The following is a 10,732-nucleotide window of genomic DNA, read 5'->3' as shown; positions in this document are numbered from 1 at the left end:
ACTTCTAGGGAGCCTTCAGAGGCTGGGGCAGGGGGCAGGGCCTACCTCCTCTGTGGCTGGCTCCCATGGCCTAGTTTCCAGGCGGCTGCCAGGTACAGGGCCCTGGCAGACAGGTTATAAATATCCCCGAGTGACAGCAAGGCCTTCACTGACGCTGATGTGGATTAAGCTGGATGTGCAGCCTCAAGGTCACTGGCACAGCTGTAGCTTCGACTGCTCTCGGAGGATCTAGGTGAGGGGGCTGCCAAGGAGGTAAGAGCAAGGGGGCAGGGGCCCAAGCCTAGGGCTTTCAGACTTTCCTCCCCTATGGTCCAAGTTCTTTACTCCTGCTCTTACCTGCTCAGTCTCTCTCTAACCTTCCCCTACCCTGAGCCTCTTCTGCCCTCCCTGAAGCCTGCCCTTAGGGTTTTCTCAGCCCAGTCTGGAACCCAAGGCCTTAGGACCCCAAGGCCTTGGTGGCAGGATGATTGTCAGGTGGGGCAATGGGTTGTTAGGTGGGGGAATGTTTGCCAGGTAGGGGATAGATTGTCAGGTGGGGGTTAGGCTGTCTGGTAGGGGAATGGGTTGTTATTGGGGGGATGGATTGTCAGGTTGGGGGGATAGGTTGCCAGATGGGGCATGGGTTATCAGGTGGGGGGATGGGCTGTGGGGGGGAATAGGTTGTCAGATGGAGGGTGAATTGTTGGGTGGAGAATGGGTTGACACGTGAGGGATGGCTTGTCAAGTGAGGGATGGGTTGTCAATTGGGGGGTGGGTTGTCTAGAGGGGGATGGATTATCAGGTTGGGGGGATGGGTTGTTAGGTAAGAAGCTAGGTCATTAGGGTCAGAGGGTGTGTTGTCCAGTGGGGGGATGTGTTGTCAGGTAAATGGATGTGTTGTCAGGTGGGGGATGGTTTTCCAGTGGGGGATGGGTTGTTAGGTGGGAGATGGGCTTGACTAGGGGAATGGGTTGTTAGGTGAGGAGGTGGGTTGTGAGGGGAAAATGGGTTGTCAGGTGGGGGCTGGGTCATCAGGTGGGGGATGAGTTGTCAGGTGAGGCATGGGTGGTCAGATGAAGGATGGGTTGCCAAATGGGGCAGTTCTTGTCCTGTTCCACCTTGTGTTTCAGCCTCACCTCCTCCCTCAGCACCACATTTCCCCCACTCTTTCTGAATACAGTTGGACAGGAATTCTGGGTTGTGCCAGCAAAGCCATCCCCAGCTCCCTGGGGATGTCACATGTGCATGTGCATGTGACCATGTCTTTTCTGCTTATAAGGTAAGATTTAGAAATCTCCCACAAGGTGGGACCTGAAGGATGACTGACTTTGACACGGAGGCTGAAAGGGCACATGATGAGGGCATAGCCACAGCCCAGGTCTTCTGAACTTTCTGACACCCAGCCTAGTGCTCTCCAGTGATTGTCTTCTGATCCGGTTCCATGCTACAGGAGCCCCAGGAAGGTCCAGGGGCCTAGGCTTGGTTAACAGGACCCCAGTTAAGGAGCTGACATGGATAGGGAATGGGGCAGGGCACCTCTGCCCTGGCTGAGGGGTGAATGGCCACTGGGGATGACCCAGCAGAGGCCAAATCTGGGGCAGCAGTCTGAGCAGTGCCCATAGGCTGGGGCGAAGCTAAAACTAGGTCAGGACTACAGGGGAACTGATACCCAAAAGAGTGCTGGGGATGCTGGACATGATATATTGGTCCTTGGCATCCATGTCCACCTCCTTCTGTGGTTCCCTCTGTATCACGATGGCTAGAAGGCTTAAAGTGACATTCCCCAGAACCTCATGTTGCTGGAATTCTGGCTGTGATCTAAGTTTTGCCAACAAGTGGCCTGCCCTTGGGATACGGAAAGTGGCAGGAGCCAGAGGCCATCCCTGCTGCAATGGTAAGGGAAGGTGAGTGGGCTGCAGCCAAGATGAGGATTTGTAGCCATGGTCTTGTCACCTGCTGCCTGGTGGGGGCAGCTGTGTCAGCATCAGTAATCCCAGCAGTGGCAGCTGCTGTCTCCTGGTCTTAGGCTTGCAGCTGTGCACAGGTGACCTGAAGCCAACAGCCTAGCAGTCATTCTTAATCTCCATTCATCTGGCCCATCTGATGGATCTGGAGGCCCCTATTACCCTTATATTTTTGTGTCTCCTTCCTTCCTTCCTTCTTCCTTCCTTCCTTCCTTCCTTCCTTCCTTCCTTCCTTCCTTCCTTCCTCCTTCCTTCCTCCTTCCTTTCCTCTCTCTTTCTCTCTCTCTCTCTTTCTTTCCCCCAGGTGTTCCTATCTTCTACATGGATTGACACACAGGATGTAGTGGGGACAGGTGGATGCAGGGCTGAATGGAGGAGAGCTGGACTGAGGCCTGATTCAGAGGCCAAGGTGGATGCCGAGCCTGGCATCTGTGACAGGACACGATGTGGTAGGACAGAGCAGCAAACTGCAGGTGTCTGCAGAGCCAGGGTCAGAGGCTCTCTGGGTGGCCTGCTTGGCCAGGGAAGAACCACTAACTGGTCCGGATGCTGGGGAAGACATGGTAGGAATCCCAGCAGACCTCTTCAGAGACAACCCAGTGCCACCCTTGTTCAGAGACTGAGGGCTCTTCCCTCCTCCATAGACTTGAGGGAAATGGGAAAGCAAATGCAGACACAGTCACTGGGAGCCCCGGGGGGCTAAGCTGGGTCAGGCTGCTGAGACAATTCTAGCTCATCCAGTGGAGGATGTAGTGGCAGATGAGCAGGCCCTTTCAAGAAGGCTGGCTGGAGAAAGGCACAGACTGTCAGGAACATTTCCTAGGGAACTTGCCTGGGCTGCCTTGGCCCTGTAGGGCTCATCTCGACCTCCTCAATGCCTCCAGGATGCAAGTCAATCTGCAAGGTGGAGGTGCTGCAGTGAGGGGTTAGAGGGTGGGTTGTCCAGTGGGGGGATGTGTTGTCAGGTGGGGGATGGTTCCTCCCCCCCCCCACTGCCCTTTTGCTGAGGGGGAGGTCCCAGGCTTCAGTCCTGCCATGCCAACCTGACTGAGGCCCGCAGCCAAGGGGACGAGGAGCCGGAGGCTGCCAGGGGGGCCACATTCTGGCCAGACTCACATCTGAGTGCCACACACTCCCCCTACAGAATTAAAAATAAGAGACTGTCGGAGGCCAAAAATGACAAAGTGGTGAGCTGGGCATGAGCCATGCTATTCCTGCCTCCTGGCTCCTGACATATTGGACTGGTCTGGATGCCTTCCCTCCACCCAGGACACACAGACTCCCCCGCCCCATCCCCACCCCGCCCAGTTCTCGGGGGTCTTGCTGTCTCCTCCCTCTGTGTACATTCCCCACCTGTAAAGTAGGAGTAACAATGATACCCGGGCATGGGGTCATCATGAGGGTTAAACCCCAGGGGTTAATGTGAGCACCCTGGATCTGTGAGCTGTTGTTAAAGCTACTGTTGTTTTTTGTTTTTTGTTTTAAAGGACAGAGAGCTCTCTGAGGTCTTTTTTTTTTTTTTAATTTTTATTTATTTATGATAGTCACAGAGAGAGAGAGAGGCAGAGACACAGGAGGGGCGGGGCGGGGGGGGGCGGGAAGCAGGCTCCATGCACCGGGAGCCCGACGTGGGATTCGATCCTGGGTCTCCAGGATCGCGCCCTGGGCCAAAGGCAGGCACCAAACCGCTGCACCACCCAGGGATCCCTAAAGCTACTGTTGTTAATTGAAACTATTAATCAGATGATTGCCCTAACTCTCCAAGTTCACGACCAGTAAAACTATACTATGTAAACATTTTCTGGTTTTCTTTCTCAGGACACCAAACCTCACACTGGAGATGAAAGGCAAAGGCTTAGCGTTCCCACCCTGCACTGAGCGGCCATCCCTGGGCAGGTCCAGCCGAGCACAGACGGCGCCTCCAGAAGTTTGTGGTGGGCCACCTTGCAGTGGGTAGAAATCAAAGATACTGTTTGCTGAGTGTTGCTGCCTGTTGAGTAACAGGCACAGTCCTGTTCAGTGCTAAGAGGAGTTATCACCACCACATTACAGATGAAGAGCCAGGCTCAGGGACTTGAGGAAGGTTCCCATGGTCCCAGGGCTAGTTGGAGGAGGAGCTGGGATTTGAACCTCGTCTGTCTGGTTGAGAGCCATGGGTGCACTGCCCAGTGGAGCCCCTCCTGTCAGACCCCTGTCCATGCTACCTCGGCCCTCTCCCCACCCTGCCCTGCCCCTGCCCTCTCCCGCCAGCACCTTCTGACCTGGGCAGGGCAGCCAGGGGTTGGATGTGGAAGCACAGGGCTGAGCCAGGGCTTAGTGAAGCCCTCCCAGGTCAACTTGATGGTTGCCGGGTGGTTTTTTCCCTTCTTTCCTTTTGTTCAGTTTAAGTTCGTAGTGGCCATGCTGCTCCAATATCGTCCACTGGCGTCCCAGCACTTTCTCTACGGGGAAAGGACAGGACTGGTCTTAGCTTGTGGCAAGAGGAGAAGACCACTGAGCTGCAGGCCTTCCTGGCAACACGAGGGGCACCGTCCCTGTGGGACCTGCTCCTGGGCTCCCTTTGAGAGGAGCAGAGGGGAGCTGGCTCCCTTTGCTGGTGCTGGAGACTCAGAGCCACTCTGGAATGATCTGAAGTGTGGTCGGGTTGAAGGGGGACAAGCTGCGACCCCATCTGTGCTCAGCCCTCAGCCTGCAGTCCCATTATCCTCAGGGGTGGCAGACTGGGGACCTATGGCCACATGTTCTCTTTGGCCAATGCAGTGTCTCATGATTTTGAACTTGGGTACTTGTGCTCCTTTATTCTTCCCCATAACTCCCACTTGTTCTACTTACTACGATCAACATTTGCCTTCTTGCTACCTGGTGAGTATCGCCCTCCCCACACTTCCGGGGGATGCCAGAAAGGTAGGGAAAGGTAGAACCTCTTCATTGCCATGAGGGAGCTATTTGCGCTTAGCCGCCCTCTGGTAACTCCAGTCAGCTAGGGTCTGGGCAGCTTGGGGGCAGGCTGCGTCATTTTGGGGCCTGGGGCACTGCCCTGGAGTTGTGCAAGGGAACCCAAGGGACAAGTGCCCTGGTCAGGGAACAGTGGGAGATTCTTGGCCATCTTCACCCTTTTTTCCAGGATGGGCCTCCATGGGAGTATCCTAGCCACTATTTTCGTTAAGTACCTCCCACGGGCCCAGGGTTGTGCTAGATGCTTCAGAGACGTCATCCGAGTCAGCTCTCTGATGTGAGGGTATTATCCACGTCACAGACAGGACAATTGAGGCTCGTAGAGGAAGGGTCACTTGCCCAAGTCCTCCCTGCGGACAAGAGGCCACAGGGGTCCAGAGCTCATGCGTCTGCATGGCATCTCGGTGACACATCTTTACATCTCAGCAGCGTCTCTTTTGTCGATTTCATCAAAGTGGATTCATGGAACATCTCCTTCTTGCCAGGATCCAGGCTGGATGGCTATAGTCCAAGCCCCTGACTACTTCCTGGGCTGACGGGGGAGAGGCAAGATGAGCAAGCAAGAGCCTTCTAAATCACAGACATGACGTAGTGCCGGAATATTCCCGCCACCGCCACCAACAAGACATCCAGCAATGTTTCCTGAGGGCTAACTGTGTCCCAGGCTGTCCCCGGGCTTCATGGGTATTAACTCTCTCAAGAGCCTGAACGAGTGGGGACAGCCACCATCTCCATTTTAGACAGGAGGTTACTGGATCACAGAGAGGTTAGGTAATGTGCCCAAAGCCACACAGCTAACAAGTGCAGGGCCAGCGTGTCTTAACCATGGCATCGGCCAACAGAGCTGCAAAGCACTGCAGAAGCACAGAAGGTAGAGCAACCTCAGACTACCTCACTGGCCGCTTGCCACAGGCCCACAAGTGAGACTTAAGTGACAGACTCGGAGGAGGTCAGTGACGCACCTGCCCAAGATCTTCAGCTAGTAACTAGTGGGGCTGGGTTTTCAACCCAGACTTCATTCCTGCCTTTACCTCGAACTAGCCGGGAAGGACTCATTAGCCGACAGAGAGGAGGAGAGCGAATGCTGCAGAACGGGAGCATCCTTCGAAATTCTCGGCTCTGCGGTGGAAGCCTTCTGTAATTCAGTTGATGAAGTGAAGTGCCTGCTGACCTGGGTCTGTCGGAAGGGGCTTTGCCAAAAGCCTCCGTCCCCTGTTTGAGTTGTGCAGCCTGCCTCTGATTGACGCCCGCTCAGCCTCTCAATCCCCGAGAGTGATTCCGTCTCATGGATGAGAGCCTCTGACATCTGTACCTGTCGGGCGACAAATCCAGACGCACACTCCCTGTCTGGTTAGAGATGCATCAGGCCTGATTAGGCCTGTGAACCTGCCGGCTGCTCTCAAATCCCTTTAGCTGAAAGTCTCAAAGATAAATGGAAATCGGGGGCAATTCTCGCCAGGAAGTTGCCTCGTGACGTGGAGTGAAAGGTCTAGAGGAGCGACATGGGGGAGTGGGCAGGAGGACCACTATGTGATGCTGGGGTGGAAGAAATGGCCGACCAGCAGGTGCATGGCAAGGAGGCCCTGTCCCTCTCAGATGACCTCCGTAAGGGCCACACCGGCTGCTGCCTGCCCTGCCTGACTCTCTGAGCCACTCCTTTGCCACCTACTTTTCCTCCACCTTTGCCCCCAAACCTGTTCTAGCACCCCTCTCTTTCTCTCCCTTGGAAGCCCCTGCCTGCCTGCCTTCCCACCTCTCACCCCTCTCCTGCTGTGGGGACCAGGGTAGCACAGCAGCCTGCAGCATGTCCACTGCCCCCAGCAGGCACCATCACTAGTGCTCAGGGGACAGGCTGATGATGCAGGCCAGGCAGGGGACAGGACAAAGCAAGGAAGGGAGGGCAGCACTGGAGATGGGAAGACTCAGCTCAAGGACCTCTGAGATCCAGGAGACATACCTCCTCCCCTCCTAAGATGGGGAGCAGGGGTTCCAGCACAGAGGCTGGGGACAAGGGCAGAGGTGGCCTGTGGGAGGGATGCCTCTTGCTCTGGACTCAGGATGCATCTGCTTCCCTCTTTCCCCTTCCATCTCTCTGTTCTCCACTCTAGCTCTCTGTCTCTGGGCTTCTCTAACTCAGCCCCTTGGTCTCTTTATATCTCCAGCTCTATGTAGTGTAAAGGATGAGTTGGAATAACTTTTCAGCATTAACCACCGCTCCTGTGTGGGGGAACATTATCTTAATTGAGTCTCAGCTTGTTCACAGCCACTCAGCTGCCATAAATAATGGATGTCCAAATGGACTGTAAACCAGAAGAACTGAACAATGCTGCACGTTGCCATTGCCACTAGCTTCAGCCTTCTGCAAGGAGCCCAGCCTCCCTCTTAATAAAGTAAGGCCCAAGCTTGTCACAGCCAGACATCCAGAGATTCCCAATGAGAAGTCCTGTAGTGGCATGGACCAAAGGGAAGCTATAGGGAAGGAATTGGGAACTTGCCCATCCTCTGTTCCTTTTAGTGCGAGGGCAGTGAGTGTCCCCCAGAGATGCAGGTCTTCTGGGCAAGCCATCCTGCCCACGTTATCGCTAAGACACCGAAACTGACCCACACTTTCCCATGTGCACCAGCAGATGGTCTCTTGGTCTGTAGCTTTAATCCTGGAGTAGGAATCCTGTGGCCGTCTGCTTACCAGGTCCCTGATGAATACACCATCCTCTGTGCATAAAGCAAGCTGCTGTTTAGAGAGTCTGAAGCTATTTAACACACTTGTGCTGTTTGCAGAACCTCCTTGTTTGTAGAGCCAGCCAATGATTGCAAATGAGGGCTGTGTGCAGATTCAGATGCTGTTGGCTGCCTCTGCCCCTGAATTCATAGTCAGAGGCTTCACTCATTCCCAAATCCCAGTTCCCACTTGCACTCCCCCTCCTTTTGACTGCTCTGCCTGCCCAGGGTCTTCACCTCTGCCCGGTGGACCACCCATGTCAAAGGTATCCCCATCCGCTGTCTCCCACACTGCTGCTGTGCTCAGAAATAGCCTCTGATAATAGGGCCCCCAAATTCCTTTCAGATCTTGAGGTTTCGGGTTGGGGGGTTGAGAGCCCTCTGGAAAGGCCCCCCTGTGCTACTCAGCAGTGCCTGGTAGGTGAGGTTCTCGATGCCTCGGGGCTTGCTTTTAAAGCTCTGGGCAAACACAAGCTATTAATAAATCTCAGTGTCCGCTTTATTCTAACACATTCTTGTTGGTTTTGTTTTGGATGCCTGTGGGGTGGATGATGGGAAGCAAGCTGTGGTTGTTTAGTGGTTTTTAACTTTAATGGCTTTGGTAATGTAGCTAAAGCCTGTTCAGCTTCCGTTGTTACTGGTACCCGAATGCTTCAAGCAAATCATCACCAGCCTTCTGGTTATCTCTTTAATAGGCCAGGCTGGAGGAACACAGGTCATTGGGATATTTGGGGTCCGCAGAGGAGCAGGGAATGGTCCCTCTGTGACCAGAGTGGAAAGCAATTGCTTCTGTCCAGTGCCATGCCTCCTGATGAGATGATTTCCCCTTAGTTTCCCCTCTGTGTCCTGGGACTCATTTTGTCATAGGCAGGTTTTGAAATTGCTGCTATAGTGATGAATGACACTGCTAATAACACTTAGCTTTCGTATAACGCTGGGCAGGTAACTCTGCGTTTCACAAACATTCCTGCGCTAGATATTCATGAAGCAGATGAGGGAAATGAACTTCAGAGACGTGTGGGACTTCTCCAAAGCATAGACCTCAACTCAGCCGACACCGCATTCAAGTTGGCCTCTCTGTACCAGGGTTCTCAACTATGGGACAAATTTCAAAGAGACCTTCAGCTCCCTCAGGAGTTTCTGTGAACGCCCTAAAGTTGTTTGCAAAATATTGCACAGCAGGTGTGTCTACAGCTCCTTTTGGGGTGAGGGTCTAGTGCTTTCGCGAGATGTGCCCAAAGGTGTGGAGGTACTAGGACTGTCGCTTGACTCCCACGGCCAGCCTCATGAAGCCAGGGCTTCCATGGTGCTCAGTCACCCGTCGGCACATGGTTATTGAGTGCCACAGGTATAGGCACTGTTGTGGGCACTGGAGGAACAGATGATCAGGGTGGGCAAGGTCCTTGCCCTCAAGCAGCTTTGGTTCTCGTTGAGGAGGAGACAGGCAAGAGAGTTAAAATAAAATAAATGAATAGGGAAATATTAGTGTGTAGAAGAGGCATGGGGGAAATAAATAGGACAATGACACAGGAAAACTGGGAAGACAGGTGGGGAAGCTTACCCTGTGATGATGACCTGAAAGAGAGTCTCCCTCATCCATCAGACTGGGAGCTCCCCGAGGGCAGATGCTGTGTCTCTCCCATCAGACTTGGAGATCCGGAAGGTAGGGAACCATGAAATCCCTTGACCATGGGGGTCTAATATGAGACATGGCAGGTAGCGATGCTCAGCCATACTGTCATCTTGAAATACTGGCAAGTCTGGAATGTCCTTTTAACTTGGGTTTTGTTCATTCAGCTTATTTCACAAAGGCCTTCCCACTCCTGGGATCTCCAGCCTCAAACCCTGATCTTCCTCTCTCTTTGAAAAAGGATCACATCCTTTTCAGTCCTTAGGATTTCTTTCCCAACATCATATTCCAAGAATAGAGACACAGGCTAACGCCGGTCAGACCCCTCCCCCGGTCCTCCCACCACCTCTGCCCCTTGCCCAGCACCCCTTCCTCCCAGCCACCCTTCCCATGTTTCAGAAAGCTTCAGCAGCCTGTCCCTCTCCCCTTCACAGCTGAGTATGTAACCAAAATTGGCTGTTGTAATGGCAAACTAAACGATGCCCTAATACCCAGATCAATCTTCCTGTGAAATAACTCATTATTCAGGCTCCAATTGCGGGGGATGGAATTAAGACAAGAACAGTTAAAGGAGAAACTGCTGCATCAGGTAGCATTTGGGAATTCCCAGATGAGGTGCAGGGGAGGAGGACAGAGAGGGAGGGGCTGGGGATGGCCGGGCTTCAGGGGGAGGGATGTCAGGCCAAGACACCTCCCCTTAACTTGAGAGGACAGGAAGCTGAACAGTGGGCCACTCCTGTAGTTTAAAAGAAAGGAAAAAAAAAGGGGCAGATTTAGCAACAAGCTATAGGGCTGCAACAGAAGTCGCTTTGCTCCAGCTGACTACAGCTTGGCCAGAACACAGGGCTCTGAGTAGACAGCGAGCTACAGAGGCAAGAGCCTGGGCCATGACTCCCATGGAAGAGACTTAATCTCAGAGAATGGCCTCAGACCTCTAAAGGTCATGCCATGAAGAACAATGAACATGGCCTCTCTACACACAGGTGCCAGTGAAGGGAGAGCATGAGTGGGAAGAGGTCACAGGTGGATTGGCTGTGACAACAGGAGCAGTGGAGACTGGATCTCCTCTGGGCACTCCTTGGCACAAAGGGTCTGTGCCTTCCCCCACTGCTTACTTATGTTGGTGGGACAGGAGCCAGCAGGTCGCCAGGTGCTCCAGGAAAGAAGAAGGGTGGTATTAGAGCAAGTCTCCCTCCCAACTCATTTATTCATTGATTCACCAAACATTCCATGATGTTTCCACCAGTCAGCCTCAGAGGATGCCATAGTGGAATGACCTTTTGGCCAAAAGTTGAGAAGCCTGGGTTGTAATCCTCACTGCAGGACAGACTGCCAGTGCAAAAGAAAGACAGGCTCCTCAGGGTCTCCTGGCTGTGGTATTCTCAACTGAAGGGTGAGGAGGCTGGAAGAGAGTGGGGACAGCAAAGTTGGAACTGATGCTGGAATGTTCATCCTTGGAGTTGAGGCTGGCTGAGCTGGGCACTGA

At 53.6% G+C, this 10,732-nt stretch overlaps 1 long non-coding RNA gene across 2 annotated transcripts; it reads left to right on the top strand.

Moving 5' to 3' along the window:
* On the top strand, positions 1–8,124 carry LOC112913966 (uncharacterized). Of its 2 annotated transcripts, none has more exons than XR_011996140.1 (3): positions 1–252; positions 3,762–4,805; positions 5,384–8,124. It is a non-coding gene; the product is annotated as an uncharacterized lncRNA (long non-coding RNA). The 2 variants fall into 2 exon arrangements; XR_011996142.1 differs by having other exon boundaries at positions 5,325–8,124.
* The last annotated feature ends 2,608 nt before the right edge of the window (positions 8,125–10,732 follow it).

This window comes from Vulpes vulpes, chromosome 1, assembly GCF_048418805.1.
Source record: "Vulpes vulpes isolate BD-2025 chromosome 1, VulVul3, whole genome shotgun sequence".
NCBI classification, from domain to species: Eukaryota; Metazoa; Chordata; class Mammalia; order Carnivora; family Canidae; genus Vulpes; species Vulpes vulpes.
This window is presented reverse-complemented; position numbering and strand designations above follow the sequence as displayed.